This window comes from Vulpes vulpes, chromosome 10 (genome assembly GCF_048418805.1).
Source record: "Vulpes vulpes isolate BD-2025 chromosome 10, VulVul3, whole genome shotgun sequence".
NCBI classification, from domain to species: Eukaryota; Metazoa; Chordata; class Mammalia; order Carnivora; family Canidae; genus Vulpes; species Vulpes vulpes.
The window spans coordinates 50,561,107-50,586,398 of record NC_132789.1 but is presented as its reverse complement, the minus strand read 5'-3'; the positions used below and the strand labels follow the sequence as shown (position 1 = coordinate 50,586,398).

Below are 25,292 nucleotides of genomic sequence, written 5' to 3'. Positions count from 1 at the left end.
AGGTGGGCACTCCTGGTGGGCAGGGCCCATCTCTCCCCCTCTGTGCCCAATGCCCAGCCAGGAGCTGGCCCAGAGGCAGTGCTCTGGGGTCCCTCGCTGGAGAAATGAACGAAGGAAGAGTGCTGGAGAAACCCTACAGAAGACTTCAACCTTGGGGAGCTCTTGTTCAATTCTCCTTATTTCCCTATAATTAGAACCAATTCCCCGTTAGCTCAGTTTCCACTCCCGAAGGTGGAAGGAATTCAGGAAACTTCTACCAAGATGCCGAGCCCCGTTCTCAGTCTGACTGTCTAGACATATGACCTGCAGGCTGCCCTTGGCGTGATCTTGCAGAACCGGTGGGGGCCGCAGCAGCAGCTGGTGCGTGTTACCTCCGGGGCTGGCAAGGCCTTCCATTCTTCCATTCTCAGGAGTCCCAACCCCGGGAGCAGCAGCCCTGACCCAATGGCTGAGGCGCACACCTGACTGGCAGTGGCCCGCACAGGTGAAGGCTGGGCTGCGGCCACAAAGCCCGACCCTGGGGCTGGTGGGCAGGGTGGCGGTGCACAATTTGGGTTGAATGCAAAGTAACTGGGGTTCCCCGGAGGTGTGCGTCAGGGCCACACTGGGGCGGGGGGTGAGGCTGCTGGGGCAGGCTTGTGGCTGCGGCCACCTCCCCAGCTGTGCCAGCGCCTGCCGCCCTCGGAGCCTGCCAGCCTGCCGCGTCTGGCCCATGGCCTGCACCCCGCACCCCGCACTGCCGGCCTACCCTGTGTCTCGGCTTAATGTCTCTTGCTTCCAAGACAGCAGCCCGGTGTGGAGGAAGGAACACAGGACAGACCTGGGTTCACACCTAGATTCATCACATTCATTGGCTGTGTGACTGCAGCACAGCTACTCCGTCTCCTGGAGTTCCAACCTTCTCCTCTGTAAACTGGGGATAATAAAACCTACTTTTAGGGAAGATTAAATGAGATCATAGTTATAAAGTGCTTCAAACGGTGGCTGGCACATAGTCAGTTTTATATAAATGTTTGCTAAGTGAACACACACTTATCTCACTACCCCAAGTATCAGCCTTGGGACTTCGGAGATAGTTTAAAAAAAAAAACAAAACAGAAGGTCGTAGGATAAATAAAGAACTGAGAGTTGGATCTGCGCCGTCCCATCGCCGTGAACAGATGGCGTGGCTCTGGGTAAGTGCCATGCCTTCTGGGGGCCTTGGTTTTCTGTCTGTACAATGGGAGTGCATGACACGTTATCCTGAGGGTGTCCTGTGGATTGAATATGCTGGGACACCAGAGCCCACGATACCAGAGCCCCCCTGTCCATCCTCAGGGGGCTGTAGCTTTGGCCCACATCATCCCCAGCTACTCCTGATCCCTGGAGGATCTGGGACTGCTGTGCTGCAGCACTCAGGCCTCTTGGAAATGCCTGGGCCAGGGATTGTCAATGTGGATTAGTTCTGGGAAACACGGACGGCCAGCAGAGTGTCCCCAGGGAGGGCGCTTATCCTGCCTGGCCACCGAGGGGGTGGGCCAAACATTCCAGTCGGCCAAGTGGCCTCAGGGGAGAATTTAGAGAAAAGGGCAGTGGGAAGCTGGTGCTGGAGGTCTCTTAATCCCAGGGAATTTAGAGCCACCACAAAGTGGACTCCTAAATGAGCAGGGATTTGCTTCTCCTCCCAGCTTCACCAGACTGCTTCTGCAGAGAGGTTTTAAATAGCAAAGGTGACTTGGCTTGATTTGGCCAAGCTTACAGTGGGACACATTCCTCCTTTGGTTCCCAGGGCTAGGAAATGGCCTGGTTGGGGGGGGGGGGGGGGGGGTGGGGATGGAGGTGAGCTGGGAGAAAGGAGATGGGGGTCTTCTCAGGCGTCCCAGGTAGGGACATAAAATGTGCCAAACCAATGCAGCAGAGGGTCCCCTGGACCATTACGGGGCATTTTCTGGCTTAGGAGCCCTCAGAGTTGTCTTACTGATTCTCCTGCATGTTGGAACTGAGTCCCATGGAAGAAGAGAGGCCTGCTCAAGGTCAGTCTTGAGCAAAGTAAGTCAGTGGCACAGCCGGGGCTAAGGCCTGGGTCTCCTGACTCTAAAGTTAGCTGACCCTTACTCCTTAGACACACAGTTTCTGCACCAATTACAACCAGCGTAAGCCAGTGCATGTTTTATTCAGTGCACATTTCCCGGGCCTTTGCCACTTGCAGGTCCTCAGCTAAGCCCGGGGAGGGGTGGGGCTGGGATGGGACAGAGATGACCCAGAGGCCACCCTTGTCATCCAGCTACCAGGGCAGGGTGTCAGCAGCCTGAGAACATGCGCTTTAGGGAGAGGGAATAGAGGAAAGGGTGCACATCTGGCCAGAGCGGGGAAGGGGCTGTGAGCCGGAAGCTCAGAGCTGCTCCTGAGTTCCGTTTGACCATTTTCACTGGCCTTATCTCCCGTATTAGCCGCAGTGAGGGTTTAAGGCTCCCTCATTAGCCAGGGAGCACCATCAAGCCAGCTCTCTAAGGCAGTGGCTTCTCTCCCAAGCCCAGCAGGACCCCGCTGAGTCTCCTTCCAGGGGCCTTCTGGTTGGTCCCAGCCGGGCTGCTGCCTGACTCAGGTGAATCATCTCACCCAGTGTTCCTGGGTCCCGGGCTCCTGGGCTCATGCTTCCTGCCCACTGCTGCTAGAGTGGCCTTTCTGCAGCAAAACATCTTCAGGAGCTGAGCCTTGTGGAAACCTGACTTTGCCCCCCCCCCCCCATTCTCTTCAGGGCTGCCCTGGGGCAAGTGCAGCTGGAGAAGTTCGGCAGCCCCAGACGTCAGGGGGAGCAACACAGCGGGTAGCTTGTTCCAACTCTGAGGGAGGCAGCACGATCCACAAGCTTTGGGTCCTGTGTTCTAGCAGGGGCTAGGCGCAGGGGGTGGTGGTGGAGGAAGAGAGAATGGGGTCCCCCATCTTGGGAGGTGTGTACTCAGGGTCTTGAAGGCCTGGTGCATGCTTGGACACTGTAGAGGGCGTCTAGGCATCAAACAGGCCCCAAATTCCAGAGCAGGTCCTAAGATGGCAAGCACTTCCGTGCCCTGGCTCTAGTTCCATATCTGCATCCCTTCTTGGGTGAGGAGCAGTTCGAGAGCATTTGTGATGAATAAGCATGTGAGTCTGATTCGTCTTTGCCTCTTAGCCGTTAGTACAGAGCCTAGCGCTCACTAGTTCAGAAGCGCTTGCTGAGTGAAGGAGTGACTCGTGAGTTTCTGAGGTCCCAGAACTGCTCCAGGACTGGCCCCCGGCCTCTCCAGTGGAGGGGTGATGGGGATTTAGGGGTGGAGACAAGGCTCCCCTCTGGCGGCCAGTCCCCTGGACCTCCCTCACTTCAAAGGACTTGTAGATAAGAAGGGCTTTCTGGGCTAAGTGAGATCTGGCCCTCCCCTCCCATGGCCTCCCTGACACACACACCAAATGTGCACATGACGGTCTAGCTTCCTTATCTGCCTAGGCTCAGATTTGGCACCCTGGGACTTGAAAGGCTGAGAGAGCAACTGATGGTCCATCCAGATGTCCTTAAAGGCTTCCAGCTGTGGACCACAGGACATTGTTTCTTCCTAGGTGCCAGTCCCGACTTCCACCTGCACGAAGGTGTGAGGCCCTGCTTGGATGGGAATGAAAGAGGCTACACTGGAAACCAAAATTGGGAAGGCAGAGGATCCCGTGAGAGTGACAGACCAGACTGGAAGGATCCCAGGAGAATGCAAGAAGACCCAGAAGGTGGGGGCTCTCACCTTGGAAGGGCGGGGGGTTCCCTGCAACAGAGTCCTTCAGTCATGTGATGAGCGGATGCTTGCATGGCTGGCGGGATGGATGGTGGTCCATTCAAGGATGTATTGGATGCTTCCTTAGACCCTGTGCAGTGAGTCAGATCTGGCCTCCGTCGCCAAGGAGCTCAGAACACACAGGCAGTGACATCGCAGTTACAATTCAACTTGGGGATGAGCCTTGAGAGATGCAGGGGGTGGTGGCCACAGGCCAAAGACAAGATTGCTCAGTGGGGTTCGGGTGTCACTTCTTGGGGGTCAGAGATGCTCTGAGCATGTTGTGAACCACCTTAAGACAAAATTCAAAATGATCAAATATGTTGGCTGGTGTTAAATTTGTGCCTTACAAATTGGATTTCAGCATGGTTAAGAGAGAGCGGGCCTAAAAGTTCATGAAAAGCTTATGGAAAAAATTGAAAATTGAGAAAACTGGATCTCTTAATAGGGTGTGTGTGTGTGTGTGTGTGTGTGTGTGTGTGAATTGAAAACTTGAAGGGGAAGAGAACTCTCTATGGTCTTTTATTTAATCCGATCCATGTGAGGTTATTCCACATACTATTCATGTGAGAACACTTGGGTTCAGGGAGGTTGAGTAGCTCACTCAAGGCCACACAGACAAAGCGGCAGAGCTGGGATTTGGTGCCATAGCTCTGACTTGAAAGTCGGCAGATCTTTCCTAAATCCTGTGGGTCTTAAGATTTACATCAGCAGAAGGCCCCGAGATGCAACTGCTCAAAGTCTAGACCCCATCAGAACAGAGATGGAAGGTCTTAAGTCCGAACAAAGACCTGGAAGCAGGGGCCAGCTCAGTGGAGAAGCAATTATTGTTCAGCACAAGGTTGGGAAGGGAGACTGGGCCAGTCATGGGGGTTTTGAACACCACACCCAGAGCTGCTCATCCTCCCCAGTGCTCCTGGGGTCCGGCTGACACCCCGTATCTATCTGTGCAGCTGCGGATAAACCAACAAAATGCAAAAGAAGCTGGGAATGGGGGTGTGTGTGTGTGAGAGAGAGAGGGTGGAGTTGTGTGAATTCGGTTTCTGCTGTTCCTCCGAACAGAATCTATGACAAGGACGGAAATTTCAGCTAATGTGTACTGACCACTTGCTTTGTGCCGGGGACTGTTCTAAGAACTTTACATGAATCAGTTCATCCTCCCACTACCCGGTGAGGTGGATCCCACCATGAGCCAGCTTTACAGATGAGCAAGTGCCAGCAGTGGGTGCGCACCGGGGACAAATGACATGTTCACTGGATCCCAGCTCTTACGTCTATAAGACAGAGAAGTGAGCTAGATAAAATAACTCACGTGAATGGGGGCCAACACATGGTCGGTGTGAGAGAAATGTTTGTTGTTGAACTTTGGTGTGACATGAGTAATGAGGTGACAAGGCCTGTGTTTCCAGACCCTGTGGTTCCTCTGCTACCCCATCTCCCATCCCACGAGGCTAGCGCGTAGTAGGTGAGCAGTAGATGTCTGTGGAGTTCCAGGGTCCGCTGGGGCCTGGCTGCCTGGCTGCCCCTCACCCGAGGGAAAGATGGGGCGTGTTTTCTTGAGCTGGGAAGTTCCCTCCTACAGACGCTGAGTTCCTGACTCCTGCAGCTGCTCTCAAGGGGGAGAGTTTGCAGGAAGCCTGCAGGCGGGAGGGGAGGCGTGGCAGGGACCCCCTTAACAAGGCTCTGCTTCCCTTTCTGCTGGTGTCAGCCCTGGGACGGGTGGGTCCCCAGCTCTCTGGGTGGCGTGTGCAAGCCTGTGTCGGCCAAGTGCTGATGGGAAGCGCATGTACCTCCCATGGCCGGGTGTATGCACAGCCTGTGCTGGTCTTAGTGCCCATTTCCCCCTACAAGTGGGTCATCTGTCCTCCAGAAACAGAATGCCTCAACTCGGGGGACTCGCGCTCTGCACTGTCAGGCTGGGTGGCTCTGACGTGGTGTCAGACAGTGAGGACGCTGCACCATGCTCTCTGCAGGGAGGCCTTTCCTTTAGCATGCACTCCCTGCCAAGGATTTCTGCAGACCTGGTGACAGGACCCTTAGGATGACAGCATCTGGTGTTGTGTGGGCCTTGGAGGGAGAGAAGGGGCGGGCGAAGCTAGCTCCTGAAACGTAAGGCTCTGGAGCAGAGGGGATAAAGAGAAAGGGTGCAGCCAGGCCGGGGGAGCAAGGATGCCGGCTGGTTTCCCAGTATCCTGTCCCTCAGGTGGTCCCCAGCGGCAAGCGGGGACAGAGGAGGTGGGTGACCTTGGAGGGCACGCACACCTGGGCCTGCTGCGAGACCCGTGCATTTGCACTGAGCTCAGTCAGCGCAGGGCTGGCCAGGGCGGCGTCCTGATGCCCTGGAGCCCTGCGGTGGGTGGAGTTATTTTTAGAGTCAAGCTGCCTGCTGAGATCTGAGATGACACACCTGTGGTCAGCCAGCCAGGCTCTCAGCCCCTGGCCCGAGCAAGCCTGCGCAAGGGTGTACTCTAGGCCACCTTGGGGGTGTGAGCTCTTCTCAGGAAAGCCCCCCTCACCCTGACCTGTCAGACCTGCTAGACCCTCCTCCCGGCCCTTGTCGGAGCCTCCCAGCCGGCATCTGTTTGCACAGCTGGGGTGAGGGGAGAACATGGGTGGGGAGATGCTGCCCTCTGTGTCCTGAGGCTCTGGCCAAGTATCCTTATGCCAACTGGAAGTAGCCCAAGAGGCCGAAAAGTGCCCTGCGGATCCATCGATGGGACCGAGTTTTGGGGGGCACGACTTTTCAGCGGCTTTATCTCTAGCAAGTCTCGGGGTCTCTACGAACCTCCATCTCCTTATCTGTAAGTGGACAAATAACACACACAGCAGTCTAGGGCACTGACCTGCCGGACACATAAGCAACCGGCCGGGTGCCTGACACAGCAGAGGTTAAAAATGTCAGTTCCCTTCCATTTCTTCTCCTGCTACGCCCTTTCTCTTGTTTTCGCTCTGCAGAGCCACTCATTCATTATTCCGACACCTACCCCCTGAGAGTGTCGTTGGCAGCAGGCCCTGTGGAGGCCATGAGGGACGACGTAGGCCCGGGCCCTCCAACAGCCGAGGGCCTCGCAGCAGGTGCAGATGGATGAGGACGGTGCCACCCAGGAAGTGGGCACAGGGGCAGCCTCGGAGAAGAGGTGTTGCCCGTATCTACTCTAGCGTCCCTCTAGCTGACATTCCTAGTGGTCCTCCTGCTTCCTGAGCAACGAGTTGGGCAGCTTCCACTCGCCCTCCTCCGTAAAGCCATCCTGGCTTCCACGCGGCCTCCCGTAAGGTGATGTCCTGAGCACCTTCCTGTCCAGCCCTTGAAGCAATGCTGTGCAAAGAGGACTAGCGTCACCACAGTTCAGAGATGACACACTGGGACTCAGAGAAGTCAGTGAACAGCGGCAGGATGCGTCTGAGTTCAGCTCCGAGTCCAGGGTTCAAGTTCCTTCCACGACACTAATTTGCCTCTTCCCCAGGCCTTCCTTCTCCCCTGGGCCCCCTCAGCCCTTCCCGGAGCAATTGTCACTTGGTTCTTTATTATTTGTTTACAGAACCGTCGTCTCCACCAGTGGAGAAAACAGCCTTTGGGAGCTGGACCGGATCTGATCGCTGTAGGCGACCAGGGGCCCAGCGCAGGTCTGGTCTGGGACGGAACAGGAATTGGTGAACATGTGCTGCGACGAAGCCGATGACAAGCATGGCACAGCAGTCTCCCGCCTCACTCGGGCCGTGTGCTGGGACCTTGACCCCTCTCTCTGGATTCTACCCTGGCGGCATGACCCCACCCTGCTGGCCGGGGTCTCTCCCTTCCTCCTCTCTTCCTGGTTCCAGGGACTTGGGGGCCAACAGGATGTAACAGGGCAGGATGTGTGGTGGCCACAGAGTCCAGCCAAGCGGGCCAACCCGGGAGGTGAGGCCGTGAGCTCCTGACTCACGCTGAGGTGAGCACGGAGGCCAGGGCAGGGAGACACGCCTGACAAGAAGTCACAGCTCATAAACCCAGTGAAACCCAGGAAAGCTTTGGAAACGAGCTTAAAGAATTTAGGGTTGAGAAAAGGCCTCAGAGAATCCGTCCAAAAAAGCAGGAGGCGGATCTAGTTGATTCCTCAGACGTGGACCCGGCTGTTGTTGGCGTCTAAGTGGCTGCTTCTCCTCCCTGCCAGAGCCCGGCTACACAGGGCCCATTTGCTTGGGTCCCAGCAGCCTCTGGGCTGTGGGAGCCTGGGAAGGAACTCACCCAGGGGAGCCACTGACAGATCGTCGGGGGCCCGACTTTGGGTGGGAGCTTGGTTCCCCGGGTAGACCAGACAGCGGCTGGGGAGGACTAGCCCCCGTGATGGATGCTCTGAGACCTCATCGACTTGCCTCTGCTCTATCTCCACTGCTCACTCTCCAGCTTCAGGCCCACCTCCTTGCTCTCCCCTGGGTCACTGGCCAGGGTGCAGGGGGCAGAGGGGCTGGCAGACTCGGGAGGGGGGGATGGGGAGGCTCAAGCCACCGGTTCATGAGTCAGCTCAGCTGTGGCTCCCCCATCGGCTGGACTTGACACAGCGCTCAGAGGCTGGAGCTGCGGAGGAGAGCACAGGCCTTGGGGACCAGAGGACCTGGCCTCGAGCCCTGGGGCCTCCACTCACCGGCTCTGTGATCTCGGGTAAGCTGCATGACTTCTCAGAGCCTCAGTGTCACCCTATGTGAAATGGGATAATCGAATCCCACCCCCCCCACCCCATGCCCAACCCATAGGTTTTTGAGAGGATCAAAGGGGAAGAGGGCTTTCAATCAAGTCGCTATCAAAGGACATTACCGCTGTTCTCACCACGCAGCGGGGTAGTGGCAAAGTCCAGCTCCAGCCCAGGTGTCCTGACTCCCAGACTTTTGTTCTTCCTCTTCCCTTTCTACTCGTTATTGACCAAGCCTGGGTTCTAGCCTGGCCTGGAGGCCGAGGCATAGACTCGATGACCTCAGGTCTATCAGCCCCTCTGGGCCGGCCCGATTCAGCTCCAGGACTGGGGGCCTCTGAGAACTGAGCCATTGCTATGTTTCCCCGATTCAGTGAGGGAGCAGCGAATGTGGCTGATAAAAGCGCACCTACCTGTGGATCCCTTAGCAGATCCACACAGGCTCTGGGCGTGTGATGGAGAGGCTGCAGGCCTGAGCCTGGGCCTGGAGGCATGTGCGAACTCCCTGGGGAGGTGGAACGCCCATATAAGAGATAGGAACTAAAAATATAGGGCGGAGCATCTGAGATAACAGGCTTGGTTCTGTTCATAACAGCATCTCCAGGGCCTAATGCACATTGTCAGCAGTCAATAAATACCCGTCCCACGAAGGAATAAAGAGATGAAGAAGTGGCCCAGATAATCCTGGTATGGTATCCATCTGCGCGCTGGGACTCCCACGCTCCCAGGAGACTGGGCTACCCCAACCCCGGACGGCTCCGCTGTCCCACTGTGTTTTGCCATGCTTCTCCGTCCCTGCTTGGAGACGTCAAACCACCAGTCCCACACACAAAAGTTTGCCCTCTCTGTTTTCTATAAAAATTTAACTGCCCTGGGAATTTTGCGGTGTCACATCCCTTTACCAACCATTGGAGGGTGTCCCAGGGGAGGATGACCAGGTTTGCCGACTTTTACAAGTTGCCCCATAGAACAAAATACCCACCATCCAAACTGAGCTCCTGACCTGTGCCCCTCCCAGCCTTCTGGAAAACATGGTCGAGAGGGTAACTCGACCCCAATCCATGCCTTTTCTTCTAGGAAGAGGGTGGCCAGTCTGTTTTTCTCCTCCCCCAGAGAATTCCAAGTAATACAGTATTTTCTATTTTTTTCCTTCCATATTAATCTCTCCAAGCCCTGTGAGTTCTCAGACAAGGTCCCAGAGGATAGTGAGTCAGGGTCAGACTATGAGTAGAGAAGCCCTTTCTAACGCTGAGCACTCAGAGGTGCTGAGCTCCCCATCATAGGAGGTGTGCTAGCAGAGTGAGATCACAAAAGCTCCTTGGGGGTGTGGACGTGAATTCTCAGGTATTTATTCAATGTGGGGGTTGGAAAGGGTATGAAGCCAGAAGGCAGGAGACCTGGGTTTTTAGCCCCAGCTCTCTTACTGACTTGTAGTGTGGGCCTAGTCAGGTCCCGGCCTGTCTCTGTGCCTCAGTTCCCCCACTTGCACAATGGGTGCAGAGCCAAGGACAGGGAGGTCAAACTGAGGGCTCTCTTAGGCTCCCGATTGCTCTGAGCCACTGTGATTTCCTGGTATCTCAAGAGTGGAAGGTGATTTGTTTTTTCTGCAATTGGAACTGAGTGTCAAGTTTGTGGCAAGTTGAGAATGACTGGGTCTTCTTATCTCTCTGGCTCCAGGCCCGGTTGGGGCTCTGTCTGGCTGCAGCAGAGGGGGGAGGAGCACCCCAGACCCTCCCGTGGAGGGTGGAGAAAGTGCAGCAGGCTCTCAGCATCCCGCTTGTAGTGGCCCAGCCACACAGGGCCTGGCCTCCCCAGCCTGTGAAGACCCAGGATGGCAGGAGCCATGGGGCAGTGTGGCCTCCGTGTGGGCCTGCCTGGGGAAGAATGGGGAGCATCTTTCTGCATCTCTGTGCTCTGGCTGGTGCCAGGGAAGAAAGCTTTGCCCTTGAGATGAGATTGGGATATGGAGCCCACTACTGTCTGCCTTCCTCTTGCTGGGCAGACTCCATGGGCGGATTTGGGAAAGGGTGGCTCTTTCGGAGCCTTACTGAGATTAGCCCAAACATTCCAAAAATTTTCCCGTCTAAGGTCTCCAAAGATCCCTTTATTTATTAGCAAACACACTGTGGGCAACTACCTATGCCAGGCTTTGTGCTGGGCACCCAGACGGAGCAGGGAATAAAAAACAACCAGCCTTCGGCCCTGGCCCGGCAGCACGCGCACCGCTCAGCCCCAGCAGCGTCTAGGGCAGTGGCCAACGCGGAGCATACGGCCACTGCCAACAAGCCGGAGGGCCTGCAGCACAGCCTAGTGGCTTAGGTCATCGAGCACTTGGAGCAGAAAGGATTCCTCCTGTGGCCACTCAGTTCCTTAGGCCTCTGAGGAGCACCTGAAGCAGCCCTGCATTGACCTGAAAGACCGCCCACTCTGTCTGGGGCTTCAGACATATATGAACAAGAGCCCGTTGTGGCCGTGGTCTGGGGAGGGCTGAAGATGCCCAGACAGGGGCCTGGGGAGACCAGTCCAGTGGGCTCTAAGCTGGCCACCACTCACGGGGACTTCAGCGCTCGCGCTGGAAGAGCATCATTCCTAGTGACGATTCAGTAAAACCTGTTGAAAAGAATTCGGCCTACAGCTAAAGCCCAAAGAACTGGTGATTACAAGTCTTGTGCTTTGGACCAGATCTATGAATAATGGGGCTACAAGGCAGCGGTTCCCTCTGGGACCTCTTGACATGTCGCCTGCACAGCTCTTCATTCTATGGACGTGAAGCCAGACGATCGACCTCTGTTTTCTAGTATCTATTTGCCAATAAAGCCTTTGGAAACTGGGAAAAAGAAAGAAAGGGAATGAGGGACGAGGCGGTGGGGGGGGGGGGATGAGAGGAAAGAAAGAAAAGAAAAGAAAGAAAGAAGAAAGAAAGAAAGAAAGAAAGAAAGAAAGAAAGAAAGAAAAGAAAGGAGGGAGGGAAGAAGAATAAAAAGAAAGAATGGAAGAAGGAAAGAGAGAGAAGAGAAAGAAAGGAAGGAAGGAAAGGGAGTTCCACCTGCCGCCCACACTGCAGGTGAATCGTCAGGGCCCCAGGGGAGCCTCTGGGACAGACTCGCTGGGAGGAGCCCTCCCGGTGGCCCCCGTGTCACACACCTGCTCACACTGACCTCCGAGTGTCTCCGGGCCCGGCGCCCACAGACTGTAAGTGTCGGGGTGGGGACTGGGCCCGGGCAGTGTGGACACAGGGACAGGGCCCCAGCTGAACGGCTGAGACCCCGGCCCTGCAGGTCTCACCGCAGCTACCCCTCCCCCGTCCTGTCTTCCTCTCCCTAAACTCTCCCGTGTAGGAGCCTTGGGCAGCTGTCCCCGCAGAGCCCAGATGCCCTTCTGGAGCAGGCGCAGGCAGCCGGGGCTCCGGCTGGGGGCTGACTGGTTGTTTCCAAGGGCTTTCTTTGTCTCAGTCTCCCCCAGTGATTCAGAGGGTTGCCATGAATAACAAAGGTCACAGCACCAAAGAAAAAGAAAGAAGGCGGAGGTCAATAAAGTGGGTATTGTTTCCCTGGGGTGTGGAGAAGGCGCCGCTCCCCACCCAGCCCAGCCTCCGGGAGCCCACCCTTCCCCTGCCCTCCCTCTACTCAGTCCTTTTCCGCCCCGGGTCCTGGAGTCAATCTGGGATCAATAGTGTCTCTGCCTGAGGCTCACAGTTCAAATCTTTACACTTCATTCATTCACTCACTCATTCATTCATTCATTCATTCATTCATTCATTCATTCATTCATATATTATTCCCACTGGGGGTACAAGATTGTCAGTCTCCGGAGAGAGACGTGTAGACAGAGGGTTGAGGGCTCATGTCACAGATGGGATCGCAGGGGGCTAAGGGAGGGGGAGAAGGGCATGCCCTGAGGATGTGATGCCTACACTTACACCCCGAGGCCCCCAGGATTTGGCAGGCAAAGGAGCAGGGCGCCCGTGCAAGGAAGCGGGGGTTCCAGGCACAGCCACCAAGTCCCGGGAGCGAGAGAAGACCCCGCTCCAGGTCCTGGGGTACACATGTGATCCGAGGGGGAAGCGTCTGGAAGTAACGGTAGGGCGGTAGGGCCGGTAGGGCGGTTGGGCGGTTGGCCTGGACCACACCACAAGGGGACGGAGGGAGTCGGGATAACGCATTTGAACCGCATCCAGAGGGGAACAAAGAGCCACTGACAGGTCTCTGTCTATCCGACTGTGAGACGAAGACTGCCAGCCCTTGCCTTCGTCCAGCTATGGACAGCTGTCCCTCCCTATCTTGCTCAGCGACCTTTGCACTAGGTGACCTTTGAGTCTCGGCTAGCTCTGAGACCTCTGAATCTAGAATATTCTGTGCGATGAGTTAATGGATCCGTTAAACGACATCTACTGAGCACGAATTTTGTGCCAGGCATTTTACAAGACAATGGGGCTCCCCAGCGCTGCCTTGCAGGAGCCCACGGCCCATGGGGGATGCAGACACCTGGATCTATACCCGCAACACAGACACAGAGTGAATGAGCTCAGAGCCGCGGGAGCAGAGCAGTGATTCACCCTCCCTCGGAGCCTCGGGGGCGGCTGCAGGGAGGAGGCGGTTGATGGTCCGGCCTTGAAGGATGTGCTGGGAGACAAAGACAGGGCCTGCTTCGTTCAGGAGGCATGAGTCACCTGGGGAGGGCTGGAGGCAGCCAGTGAGGCCTGTCAGGTAGCCACCAGCCCCTGGGACCCCGAGTGCCAGGCTAAGGTTGTCCCCCCCACCCCCGCAGGGTGCGGGGAGTGCAGGAGAGTCCCGGGGAGTCCCAGGGAGGGGTGAGCTCCTTCTCTCTGACTTTGGGATGGGGTACTGGATTTTGTTTCATGGACCGAAGTCCAATTCATGTGGTAACCCTAACCCAGGCGACCGAAATACAGGATATTCCCTGTTTTAGCCCTGAATCCATCCCCCAAGGCAGGATTAGTAATTCAGCTCTTCACCGTGGTCAGGAGGTGGTGGAGGCAGGCCCACAGCACCCCCCACCCCAGTGCACCCCACTCAGAGCTGCGGCCTTGGGCTCAGAGCTGGGGACTTTCCACTAGACCCAGCGTCTGTCTGCGGGGGCCTCTGGTGTTGGCGGGGTGTGGAGGGCACCGGGTGTCGGGGCGGGAGGGAAGGAAGTGCTGCCCATCTGTCCTGTCACCGGACACCCTCCAGGAATGGGCACTAGGCTCCCTGCTTCCCGAGTGGGAATAAACCCTTGAACGCCCCGCAGAGATAAAAGGTGCTATCTCCTCCCAGCCCTGAGTGTGGGCAGATGGGGCCTCTTGGGCCCTCCTCCGGCTCCCTCCGCCCACTGTCTGGGGAGGCCGGGAGGGCCGGGCTCCTCAGGTCCTGCCCTCCCTGGAGATGCCCCATCCCTCCTTCCTATGAGTTCACCCGCACAACCCCTGACCAGTAAAGCCCGGGGAATGGGAGACCCAAGATGGGTAAGCATTCGGGGGCCAGCTTGGCTACTTTCTCAAAATGGGATGGTGAGCTTCTTTGAGCCTCAGCTTCTCCATCAGTAGAATGGGGGTGCTAACCTCTCCTGGGGGCTGAGTAAAGTCCGCGAGCCCTTTGCCAGCCGACCAGCATGTCAAGGTATTGATGAAATGGAGCCAGGCTGCCCGGGTTCCCATGCTCCACTCCAGCTTCTGTGACTTTGGAAAACTTTTTTTTCTTAGATTTTATTTTTATTTATTCATGAGAGACTGAGAGAGAGAGACAGAGACAGAGACAGAGACAGAGACAGAGACAGAGGGAGAAGCAGGCTTCCCACAGGGAGCCCGATTCGGGACTCGATCCCAGGACCCCGGGATCACACCCTGAACTGAAGGCAGATGCTCAACCACTGAGCCACCCAAGGGCCCCAACTTTGGGAAGCTTCACTTCCATTCAGTGTCTTGGTTCCCTCTTCTAGAAAACGAGGGTTGTGAAGATGCCCCAGGTTAGTTCAGATAAAGCCCCTAAGGCAGGGCCTGGCACAGCAGCAGGTGCCGTGTTTTACCGGTTACTGATTTTTAGCGTTACTCTCGAATTCACCCTCTGATGGCTGCTGTGGGTGCTCCGGCCTCCCTCTCCTGGTCTCTCCCTGCTCTGGGGAGCCCCAGTGCCTCTTGCTCTCTTTCTCTTCCCCCTGGGGAAAACCCCGTGCCCACCCACATTTCCTCTCCTGTCCCAGGAAGGGGATGCTCAGTGGGGCCCTTCCCAGCATATGTGCAGGGGTTTGAGGCTCCCGGACACACAGCCTTTCTGGCCTCACTCAGAGCAGCTCTGTCCTCCTCCCACCTGCCCAGTGCTGGGGCACGGACCACCCTTTTCCTCACCCAACGGGCAAAGTGCCACTTGGTGACTCATAGACTTGGGATCCCACAAAGTCAGGGCAGAAAGGGGCCTCGAGGGCACCCCCCTGCTCCGTGCCCTTACCCCTTGCTCCCCACCCCTCAACAGAAGGCACTGGACCTCCAATATGAGTCTCAGGGCAGCAAGACTGATCTGTTTGCTCCTGCTTCGGGGAAAATGTCGAAGGGCCACTAGGTCTGTGTCTCCCAGGCAGGGGATGAGCCTGTGTGTCCCTCCACAATCACAGCCGGGCAGACGGCCTTGGAGCCTTTGCTATTTGAGGGATGTTTTGATAACCTCTGATGACTCCTCTCCTGCCTGCAAAACCCCACCCGACCACCGCGCGCTGTGGGCCTCCTCTTATCTCCTCTCCCTAAGCTCCCCATCCATTACTGTACACGGGTTTTATCTGAGCCTCCACGGACTGAGATTGATTTCTATGAATAATTGGAATAGCTGGCTGGTGACCCGATGGTGCTGCCACCAGGGTGGCTGGGGCTTCGACGCTCACAACCGGCTCTTCCTCTCTCCGCATTCCTGTGGCGAGGGTCTGGTCCCGGCCACCCTAACCTTTTGCATGGATCATAATTACAGCTTCCTGGCAGCCCCCCTGCCAAGCTTCTTGCCCCCCCCCCCCCATCATCCACTCCCAGCCAGCCTGTAGAGAGCGGCCAGAAACTGTAAAAGCTCGCAGCTTCCTAGAGAGCACCTGACCCTGACTTGACACATAGGCCCTTCTGATCAAATCCCAATCGAACCTCTCGGCCTGGCTGATGAAGACTCATCCTCATGTAGCCTAAGCACAGTCAGGGAGGCCTCTGCCCAAGCTGCTCCCTCTGGGTGTGCTCATTCAATCATTCATTCAGCCAACCACTGTTGGGCACCTGCCGTGTCCATGGCACACTAAGAAGGTGACAGGAATAAGGCTCAGACCTTGTCCTTAGGGAGCCCGTGGCTGGTGGGAGAGGCAGGTTCACAACCAGGCCTTCTGTAAATGGAATGAGACAGGTGTCCTGGACAAGCAGAGGGTTGGGTGGGGCACTGGTGATGGGGTCTCAGAGGGTCCAGACGGTCCTAACCTAACCCACTCTGGGGTAGGTAGGGAAGGCTTCCTGGAGGAGGGGGCAGACGGGGGTCCTGAAGAAGGAGAAAATGGGCCAGATTAGTAAAAGAAACTTGACCTGTTAAACACTATTGACCTCTTGAGCCTGACCAATTCAACTGCTGCTTCTTCCAAGAGTTTCTCCTTAATTGGCAAGACCTACACTGGCCTCCCTCCAGCTCCCTGGGCATACAGCCGGTGTGGCACATGGGGCCCTGCGCTTAGAAGGGCCCCACACTTGCTTTAATTCTCGACCAGTGCTGTCTTGAAGTTATTCATAATTTCAATAATTTCCATATTTAAAAAGATTTTATTTATTTATTTGAGAGAGAATGAGCGAGCAGGAGGAGGGAGAGGGAGAAGCTGAGCAGGGAGCCAGATACAAAGCTGGACCCCAGAAGCCTGAGATCTTGACCTGAGCTGAAGGCAGACTCTTAACCAACGGAGCCACCCAGGCACCCCAATAATTTTCATTTTTCACTGGGCCCCTCCAAATTGTGTAGCTGCTCCCCTCCCCCTCAGCTCTTGTCACTTTTGAGCCTGTGTTATGTTTGTACTCCCCGAATGCCTTTTCTTTTCCGTGGGGAGCACTTGCAATTCTGGGTGGTTCGACCCTGTTGTCAGAGTTCAGCACACAGGTGGACCCCGAAGAAGCCTCTCTCTGTGAAAACTTTGGTGGATGACACCCCACTGGATCATGGCAGGGTCATCAAAGCCAAGCCATCTCCCGGGGCGAGAGACATAGGCCAGCCTGCACCGGTCCAGGAATTTGGAGACAGGACAGATGTCTGTGGCTGCAGGTGACAGCAAGCACTCCCCAGAGGGCCCTCCAGCACTCTCCTGCCCAGTGTCCCTTCTCAGCTGAAAGTCCTTCCCAGTGTCTAATGGCAGTTGTTCTTGCTACACTGATGCCCCCTCCCTTCTCAGGGCCTCTCCCCAGGCTTCTCTCTGGGCACAACAGAGAGAAGCTGGGAGGTAGGATGACAGCACCTTAATTTCCCTGCTAATTACAAGTGCTGGGAAGAGGGTGCTAAATGCCAGATAATTATCCAGGAGGAGACACGCGCCAGACTCCTGGCTGCTCCCAGCCTCAGGAATTTGACTTTAATGGTTTTCTTTTCTTCCTTTAAAAAAAAAAGAGAGAGAGAGAGAGAGAAAGAGATAAAAAGAGTTAAGGCCTGGCCTTCTCTCTCCTTAGACTTAGGAGGTAAAGAAAGCAGTCCCCTCCCCTGCCCCGGAGCAGAGATCCAGACCCTCCACGCTGGGTCTAGGGAGAAGGTCTGAGGATTGGATGAGCAACCGTATTCCTGCTTGAGTTAGGCTGAGGTTATGGAATGGGGTGGGTGGGAGGAGGAGCCCCAGCCGGCTCCTCCCTGCTCCTCAGCGGCAGACACACACACACACACACTCCATCACCACCACCACACCACCACCACCACCATCACCACCACCCACAGCTCCACTTTTGAGAACGGGAAACCTAAAGCTGATGTCTTGTTCAGGGTTGGATGGCGTGAGGAGACAGGGAGGGGGCCCCTGCGGTCCCCTCCAGGGTCTCTGCCATTCATCCTGAGGGCAGGGGGTGAGGGCTTGGCAGTGTCACCCAGCTGCTTGGACTCACTCCTGTGCCCCATGCCTGCCAGCTTCAGGCGTAGCTTGAGAGACTCCCAACAGGAAGCTATTAAGTTGATGAGCATTCTTGTGGTCCTGGATTGATACAGGGACGCTCTGTTTTGTAAAGCTGTTGTAATTTCCATAATAACATTTTCCTCTTCTTAAATAAACTTGGACCCCAGCCCAAAGAATGTGGCTGGCTTTGCCTGGGGAATTCAAGACCTGAGATCATGGAGGGAACACTCCCTGGAAAGGTGGGGAGGGGGGACAGGAGAGCCACAGGTCCCTTGTCCCAAGGTCGGGGACTCAGATGGGCCACCGGAGTCAGGCTGAGCAGGAATCTCAGAAGGACCCATAACTCAGCTTGGGCTGCCCAGGGCACTTCTATCCTCCTGGGTATATTCCTTTTACGACACAGAGAGGCGGCCTAGGACAGTGGCTAAGAATAGGACTCTCAGTTTCAATTATAGGACCACTATAGACTACTTGTGTGAGTCTGGGAAAGTCCTTCACCTCTTGTGCCTCAGTTTCCTTACCTAAAATATAGGATAATAATAGTCCATAATTTACAGGAACATTGTGAGACTTGAACAAGATAATAAATTTTTTTTATTTTTTTTAATTTATTTATGATAGTCACAGAGAGAGAGAGAGAGAGAGAGAGAGGCAGAGACATAGGCAGAGGGAGAAGCAGGCTCCATGCACCGGGAGCCTGATGTGGGATTCGATCCCGGGTCTCCAGGATCGCGCCCTGGGCCAAAGGCAAGTGCCAAACCACTGCGCCACCCAGGGATCCCCTGAACAAGATAATATAGATAAAGTGCCTACGTATCTGATACAAAGCACGTGGTCAACACATCTTTAAGAGAAATGCACACAAATGGCTGTCTCGCAGATAATTTTATAAATCTAAGTTTCTCAGGTTCTGGAGTCAGGGCATAATGAAATCTTAGCATCTTCAAGTGACTTGGAGAAAAACAGCCTTGAGGTAGTAATGTAATCAGGCACTAATTAGCAATGTGGCATCTGATTGACATCTGAACTATGCAACAAGATAATACTCCCGTCCTAAGGTCTTAAAGGCCCTCTAGCCTTTGCTCCCCCATCCCCAGGACCATGAGTCTGCTCCCTGAAGTCTGGCTCCTGGGAAGTCGACACTGAATACAGATCGGTCCCTGGTGGTCCTACTCCCTGGGCCACCAGAGTGTATCTGCTTCTCCTCCTGGGAGAGGTGGGCACATCCAGGTCCACTCAAAGCCCGCTCCTCTCTGATGCCTTCTCTCAGACCAAGGCTTTCCATCACGGCCCAGGTGCACCGCCTTGGTCCGAGCAAGCCCTACTAACTACCATCCCAGAGCGGACGCAGGTGCCCTGACCACGGCAGGGCCCAGTGAGACTTCTGTCACCCTTGATTATCCGTCAACTGGGTCCAAGACCACGTTCTTTCTGGCAGGTGAGAGTCTTTGAGGCTGATTTCCTAGAGCCCATTTCTGTGAATAATTATAGGAGTGTGTTTGCGTGTGAGTGTGTGTGCATGTGTGCGTGCCTCGGTGTGTGCAGATGTGTAGAAGGTTGGAGAGGGACCTCTGAGGCTGGATCTCAGAAGGTAAGAACAGGAAGACTACAGAGGGGAAAGAGAGGAAATGGGGTGGCTGAAAGTCCTTCCAGTGGGAGACCAGCCCCGCCCTCGCGTGACCAGCATCGCTGAAGTGACCGCCGGGCAGCGGCTGGGAAGGCTCCTGTCTCCCGTGCCTCCCATCTGCAGAACATCCACAGTCCCCATAGTTTTCCCACCCCTGTTTCCTTTTAGAGGAAGCAAAAAAGCGGCTGGAGGAGGACCCGTGAGCCCCTAATGCTAGCATGATTGAGGGGAAAGTGTTTGTACCAGTCACCCTACAAGGCATCTTGGTGGGGGTTGGGATGCACAGGACAGTATGGGTGTGCTGTGCACCATGGTGCCCAGCCAAGGGGCAAGGCGGGGCCAAGATCCAGCCAGTGCCCTACTCACAAGACACACACCCCACCTTGAAGCTGTGTCTAACCAGAGGAAGGGGTATCTTTTTCTAAGGCACACGCAGGCATCTTAAGGCCTAGCAGCAGGCAAGGGGGCGGTGGAGTGGGTGGAGAAATCATAAAAAATGTAGGCCCAGGAATATAGGAACTGGGAAGGGAGACAAGTTTCTTTTGCCGTGAGAGGCACAGGACTGACTCAAAGTCGACCCTTGTCCTTGAGCAGCTCCAGTCAAATTCAGGAAACCTCCCAACAGCCAACGAAGAGCCGCCACAGGAGCCTGGAGGAGGACGGGATGGGGTGTCCAGCTCTGGGTGCTGGAGGATCAACCAGAGCACATCAGATAGGAGAGGCTGGGAGGGGAGGCCTCAGCAACATGTGGTATTGGGGAACGGGGAACGTGATATGGTGATCTGTAAGAAATATATATCTGGCCATTCAGAGGGCCAAAATATATTCCTCTTGTAATTTTGGTCTTCATCCACAGCTCTCAAAGCCCTTGGAATTTCCTGAAAGATAAGAGCAATGGGAGCATCTTTTATCATAACATTTGGCCTCTTGTCCTCAGTTTCCGAAATCCCTTCAGGGCCATAAAAGTGAATGGGTGTCTTGTTATTCATAACAAACCCCTTTCCACCACAACCTGGTTTATGTTAATGAGGTGACTTTTGGACTGCACTTAAGGAAGGGGGCTGGTTGCCAGGGGAACCAACAGAGACTAGAGGGTTGGAACTTGCAGTCCCGCTCCTTGACTTCCAGGGAGAGGAGAGGGGCTGGAGATCGAATCAACTGCCAAAGGCCAATGATTTCATCAATGCTTCCTATGAAATGAAGCCTCATTAAAAACCCAAATGGATAAGTTCCAGAGAGCTTCCAGGTTGGGGACCAGAACTCTTCCACGTGCCACTATGCTGGGTCCCAAACTCTATGAGGATGAAGCTCTTCTGTTCCAGACCTTGCCCTACAGATCCCTTCATCTGGCTGTTGGTTTGTATCCTTTAATATCTTTTGTAATAAACCAGTAATCTAGTGAGTAAATGGCTTCCTGAGTTTTGTGAGCTGCCCTAGCAAATCAATCCGACCCAAAGAGGGAGTTATGGGGGCCTCTGATTTATAGTGGGTTGGTCAGAAGTACAGAGAGGATCTGGACTTGGGATTGGCCTCTGAAATGGAGGCAATCTTCTGGGACTGGGCCCTTAACCCATGGAATTGGACGCTGCCTCCCATGAGGCAAATAGGGTCAGAATTGAGTTGAGCTGTAGGATACCCAGGTGGTGTTGGAGAATCGCTTGGTGCTGTGGGGAAACCCCCCGCCCCTTAGCCCTTGCCCCCAACACACGCATGTTGGAATTGAGTGTTGGAATCATTCAACGAGTGATTTAGCTTCCAGCACAGGGCTTAGCATGAAGAAGGCCTTCCATCCTTCCATGCGTATCCGATGAATGTATAAGTGGTTGGATGAAGGTGCGTGAGTGACCGCGTGGACGAGGTGGGCAAGGTGTCGAGCTGGAGCGCCTCCACAGGCTCTATGTAAGACGCTCAGATGTTTGTCTTGGTGGTGGAAAGCTATCGATGACATGATCAGATTTGGTAGAGTGATCCCTGTGGCAAAGATGTGGACAGGGCTCTGAGGGGTGATACTGCAGCCAGCAAGGTCACCATCAGCCACGTGTGTTGTCATCATCCTGTGGCAAGGCTACAGCTAGGAGCTGAGTGGATGAGACTGGGCAGGCCGTGGTGCAGGGGCCTCTGAGGCTGGAGGAAGGTAGACCTAGACACAAGGCTGAGCTGCCTGTGTGGCTGGAGAAGGTGCTGGAGGCAGAGACACCCTTGGGTGCTCTTTGAGTCTGGTCTTTGTGGGTGTGAGGCTTCTTCTCCACCAGCAAGATCCTCACCTGCCTAGTTCAGAGCCTGCGGGTCAGAAGCAGCATCTGGAATCTCTCCCAGTATGGCCATGAGATAAGCTCCCTCCCAATTCCAGAGCTTGGAACCCAGGGATCACATGAGTTGCCAAATCTGCAGCTCTGGACACAGCACCTGCTCCTCCCACAGGAACTTCCGGGAAAGAGGGTCATGGTTGCTGGCTTCTATGCAAGAGGAGCCAGAGGCTCAGCCGGGCAGAAAGCAAGGATGGGCCCTGAGAATCTGAGGAAAGCAAAGCCTGAGAGAAAAGGATTTGAGCCCCAGCTCTCCCAAGTGACTGTGACCAGGTCACCCCCCCATGCTGCCCAAATGGAGAACTCCGAGGACACCAGCCCAAGGCAGGGGAGCAAGAAGCTCTGCAGCCCCTTCACTTCTCTCATTAGGATCGAGGCCCAGGGCTTTCCAGCCGCTTTGGAAGAGGCAGGTGGATGGAAGGTATGTTTGGAAAAGGACGGGTATCCGAAACACGGACGGGTAGTGGGCTTGGGGTGATCGTGCCCCGTGAGTGAGGAGGGGGCAGCAGGTGTGTGAAGGAGGCAGGGGCTGAGGCCCAGCGCCCATCCATTCTTCCCTATTTGTGCAGCCTGGCATCCTCGACCCTCCGTGATCATCCTCCCCTGCGTCTGTGGCCCGTTCCCCACCCCAGCCTAGACTCCGGCTCCTCGCTCGTCTCCAAACACCCCCTCCCTCTCGGCTGCACCTGTTCGCTCATCCCACGTCCGTCCTGCGCGTCTCCCCATCTGCTCGGAGTGCCCGCCGCCCTTCTCCGGCTGCTGCCTCTCTTCCCACTTCAACCTCAGCCTGTCTCCTTCCTCACTTAGGAGACGCTGTTTTTCACCTCGACTCTCAGTTATTTGTGCCCACGTGATAGGAGTCAGAGGGCCTGGTTCGCACCCCTGCTCCTGACAGCCCTGAACGTGCGCGCACAGTCCTTAAGCTCCCGAAGCCTCCCTGCCTCATTCCTAAACTAAGGATACCCATCAGATAGAGGGGCCATGCACCTGTGCTGGCGAGCCTGCGCGGCCCCAGGCTGGCCGGCGCCCTCGTCTAATCACCAGCAGCACCCCCTTCACTCCCAGAGGGGCCCCAGTCTGTATGCACGTCACACGCTCACCGCCCGCCCTGCTTATGAGGACCGCGTGAGATGCTCGGTGACATGGCCCACGAGGAGCTCCTCCGTGGAGCCCTGGCACCCAGGGCCTTGTCCTCGGTCACCTGTCCCTCCTGGCACCCTGAGCTCCTCGAGGGGGACACATCCCTGATTCAGCATCGTTGCCACGTGAGCAGCCACTTACCCAAGAGCTTAGAGGACAATCAAGTGCAGTGTGTGCTGAAATGACGTGGAGGAGGACTCTGGCTCTCGTGGCTCACAAGCCCATCAGCAGGGGCGTTACTCCCCACCCTTTGTCACTGGGCTGGGCTGGGCCAGGCCGGGCCGGGCCGGCGGTGGCGCAGAGCCACACTCTATGCGCCTACTACGTGTGAAGCTTTGTTCCTGCCACGGAATCCCCGCTCCAGCCAAGAGGTGGCGGGTGCCCAAGGGCTGTGGCCCTCGCGGAGCAGCTCCGGCCCAGGGCCTGCGGAACAGGGCCCGGCAGTGGTGGCGGAGGGACGGAGGAGGTCTCAGGGAGGAGGTGAGACACGGCCGGGAGTGGGTGCCGTAAAAGCCACAGCAGCCTGGGATCCCTGGGTGGCCCAGGGGTGAGCACCTGCCTTGGGCTCAGGGCATGATCCCAGGGTCCTGGGATTGAGTCCCACGTCGGGCTCCCTGCATGGAGCCTGCTTCTCCCTCTGCCTGGGTCTCTGCCTCTCTCTCTGTGTGTCTCTCGTGATTAAATAAATAAAATCTTAAGGGGGGATAAAAAAACACAGGAGCCTTTGCAGGCAGCCAGTGAGCCAGTGACATGGGCACAGTCAACTCCGCATCTTAGAGATGGCGTTGGCCCTGGCATGGGGGAGCTGGTGGCTGCAGGGGGCGGGAGGGGACTGTAAGGGGACTGTGGTCCTAGCCCAGGGGGATGTGGAGGGCTGGGCCGGCTCACGGCTAAGGACGCAGGGTAGCGCTCCTCACAGTGTGGAGCACGACGCCTGGCACACGTTCGGTCCACGTGTGGATTAATAGTAGCATCGTCTATCCTGAGAGTAGTAGTAAGAGTGATACTAGCACCCATTTGCTGAGCACGATGAGGTGTGACGTAAGCATGTTAGCCACATGTTTTCCCTTTGATCCTCAGAGCCTATCAGGTAGGTGCTGTGACTAGTCCCATTTTACAAATGAGGAAACTGAGGCCCAGAGAATTTAGATGTTTTGTCCAAGGTCACAGGTGACCAAAAAGCAACAAATCTGGGGTCTTAAGGCACAGCTGTCCAACCCCAGTTTACGATGTCATTAAGCCTCCACATCAACCGCCTTGGAGGGGCTTCTCACCCGTCCTGCACCGAGGGGAGCTAGCAGGAGAAGGCCCCGTTGGCTGGCCGCGGGAGGCGAGGCGTGAGGAGAGCGCTCTTGGACCTGCCATTGCAGCCTCTCGCCCCTGATGCTGCCTCCCACCCTCACAAGCCACAGCTGAACTGGGAGGCGGAGGGGTTTGGTTCCAGGCTTGGGTCCCCTGGTGCTTCGAGAATCATCACTCTTCCTTCCAGTTCTGTGCCACGAAGCCATCCTGCATCCTCCAGAGACCACCATCTCTCTTCTAATTGGTGGAAAATTGGTTGCTAACTGTCAGGAAATCGCCGATTTTCCATCCATTACTGGAGGGACCAGAGCCGCGTAGCTGTGGGGACTCTGGGTGGGAAGCAGATGCTGATTAGGCCTTGCAGTTAACGATCAGGTTCGTGGACCTCCTCAGGCAGTCCTCCCAGACTGCTTATTAACTCCCTGCGAAGACCCACTGGGTAGGAGATACTGGTTAAATGGAACGCAGAGCCACAAAAGCGTTACTATTCATTAGGCTTTGGTTGTGGGGAGGGAGGAGATGGGGAGAAAAAACCATGGCCTCGATCCAGGAATGTTAAACAGCCCCATAAGTTGGCAGAGAACTTTATAATTGCTGCTATTAAAATATATGTATTTATATAGGTGATTTGTTGGAGGAAAGAATTTCAGCATTCAGGGGCAATCCCTGCTATGATCTCACCCAGGATTAAGTTGTTAGGGACTAGATATTAATTAAGGCTAAGGGCCCCAATCCCTTCCTAATTAGCTCGTGGAGTATAATTTGCCTGCAAAATGCTACTGTTACAATCACCTTGAATTTGTCTGGAGCTTTCCTCCAGCTGGATTGGGTGAGCCTTACCCCGTTGTGGGAGCAGAGGGCGGGGTGGGCAGGACGCTCGGGTTCCTCCTGCACCCTGCCCCTGGTTCTTGAGGAAGGGGCTTCTTTTCTCCATTTCCTCACCTGTATAAAGGGAAAGAGGGGGCAATGTCTGAATAGCCCTTCTCCACTGGGACCTTCTAAGATCCACAGGATAGAGTCAGGGCTGGCTCAGGCCTGTGGATATACTGATGCCCACACTCTCCTGGGTTCTTCCCAAGCTGAGAAATCCAAAGGTCTTCCCTAAGGAAGAGAAATCCAAAGGTCTTCCCTTGTTTTCCTATGGGTCCCAAACTCGACTTGTCAGTGGGGATTGGAAATGAGGGCGTTCGTCAGGCAGTTCTCAACCAGGTGGATCCCTCTGGTTCTTCTCCATTCCTGTGTTCCTGCTCTCTCTGCTCAAGGGGGATGAAATCCTTCCCTTTTGTTCACTGCCTTCTCTGCCAGGCAAACTCCTACCCATCCCTTAGAACCTCTCTCAGAAGAGCCTTGTTTATTAAGCCTTTCCTGATGGTCCCTGGGCAAGGCC

General features: G+C 55.6%; 1 long non-coding RNA gene across 4 annotated transcripts in view; it reads left to right on the top strand.

The window, feature by feature from the left end:
- Window positions 1–20,257: 20,257 nt before the first annotated feature.
- The window catches only part of LOC140594196 (uncharacterized), a 38,628-nt gene continuing 33,593 nt past the window's right edge, over window positions 20,258–25,292 (top strand). For 3 of the 4 annotated variants that reach the window (XR_011994806.1, XR_011994804.1, XR_011994805.1), the window contains exons 1-2: window positions 20,258–20,513; window positions 21,579–21,884. This is a non-coding gene — a long non-coding RNA (uncharacterized lncRNA). Of the gene's footprint in view, window positions 20,514–21,578; window positions 21,885–22,032; window positions 23,084–25,292 lie in introns of all 4 variants that reach the window. The other variant, XR_011994807.1, reaches the window with a different exon arrangement.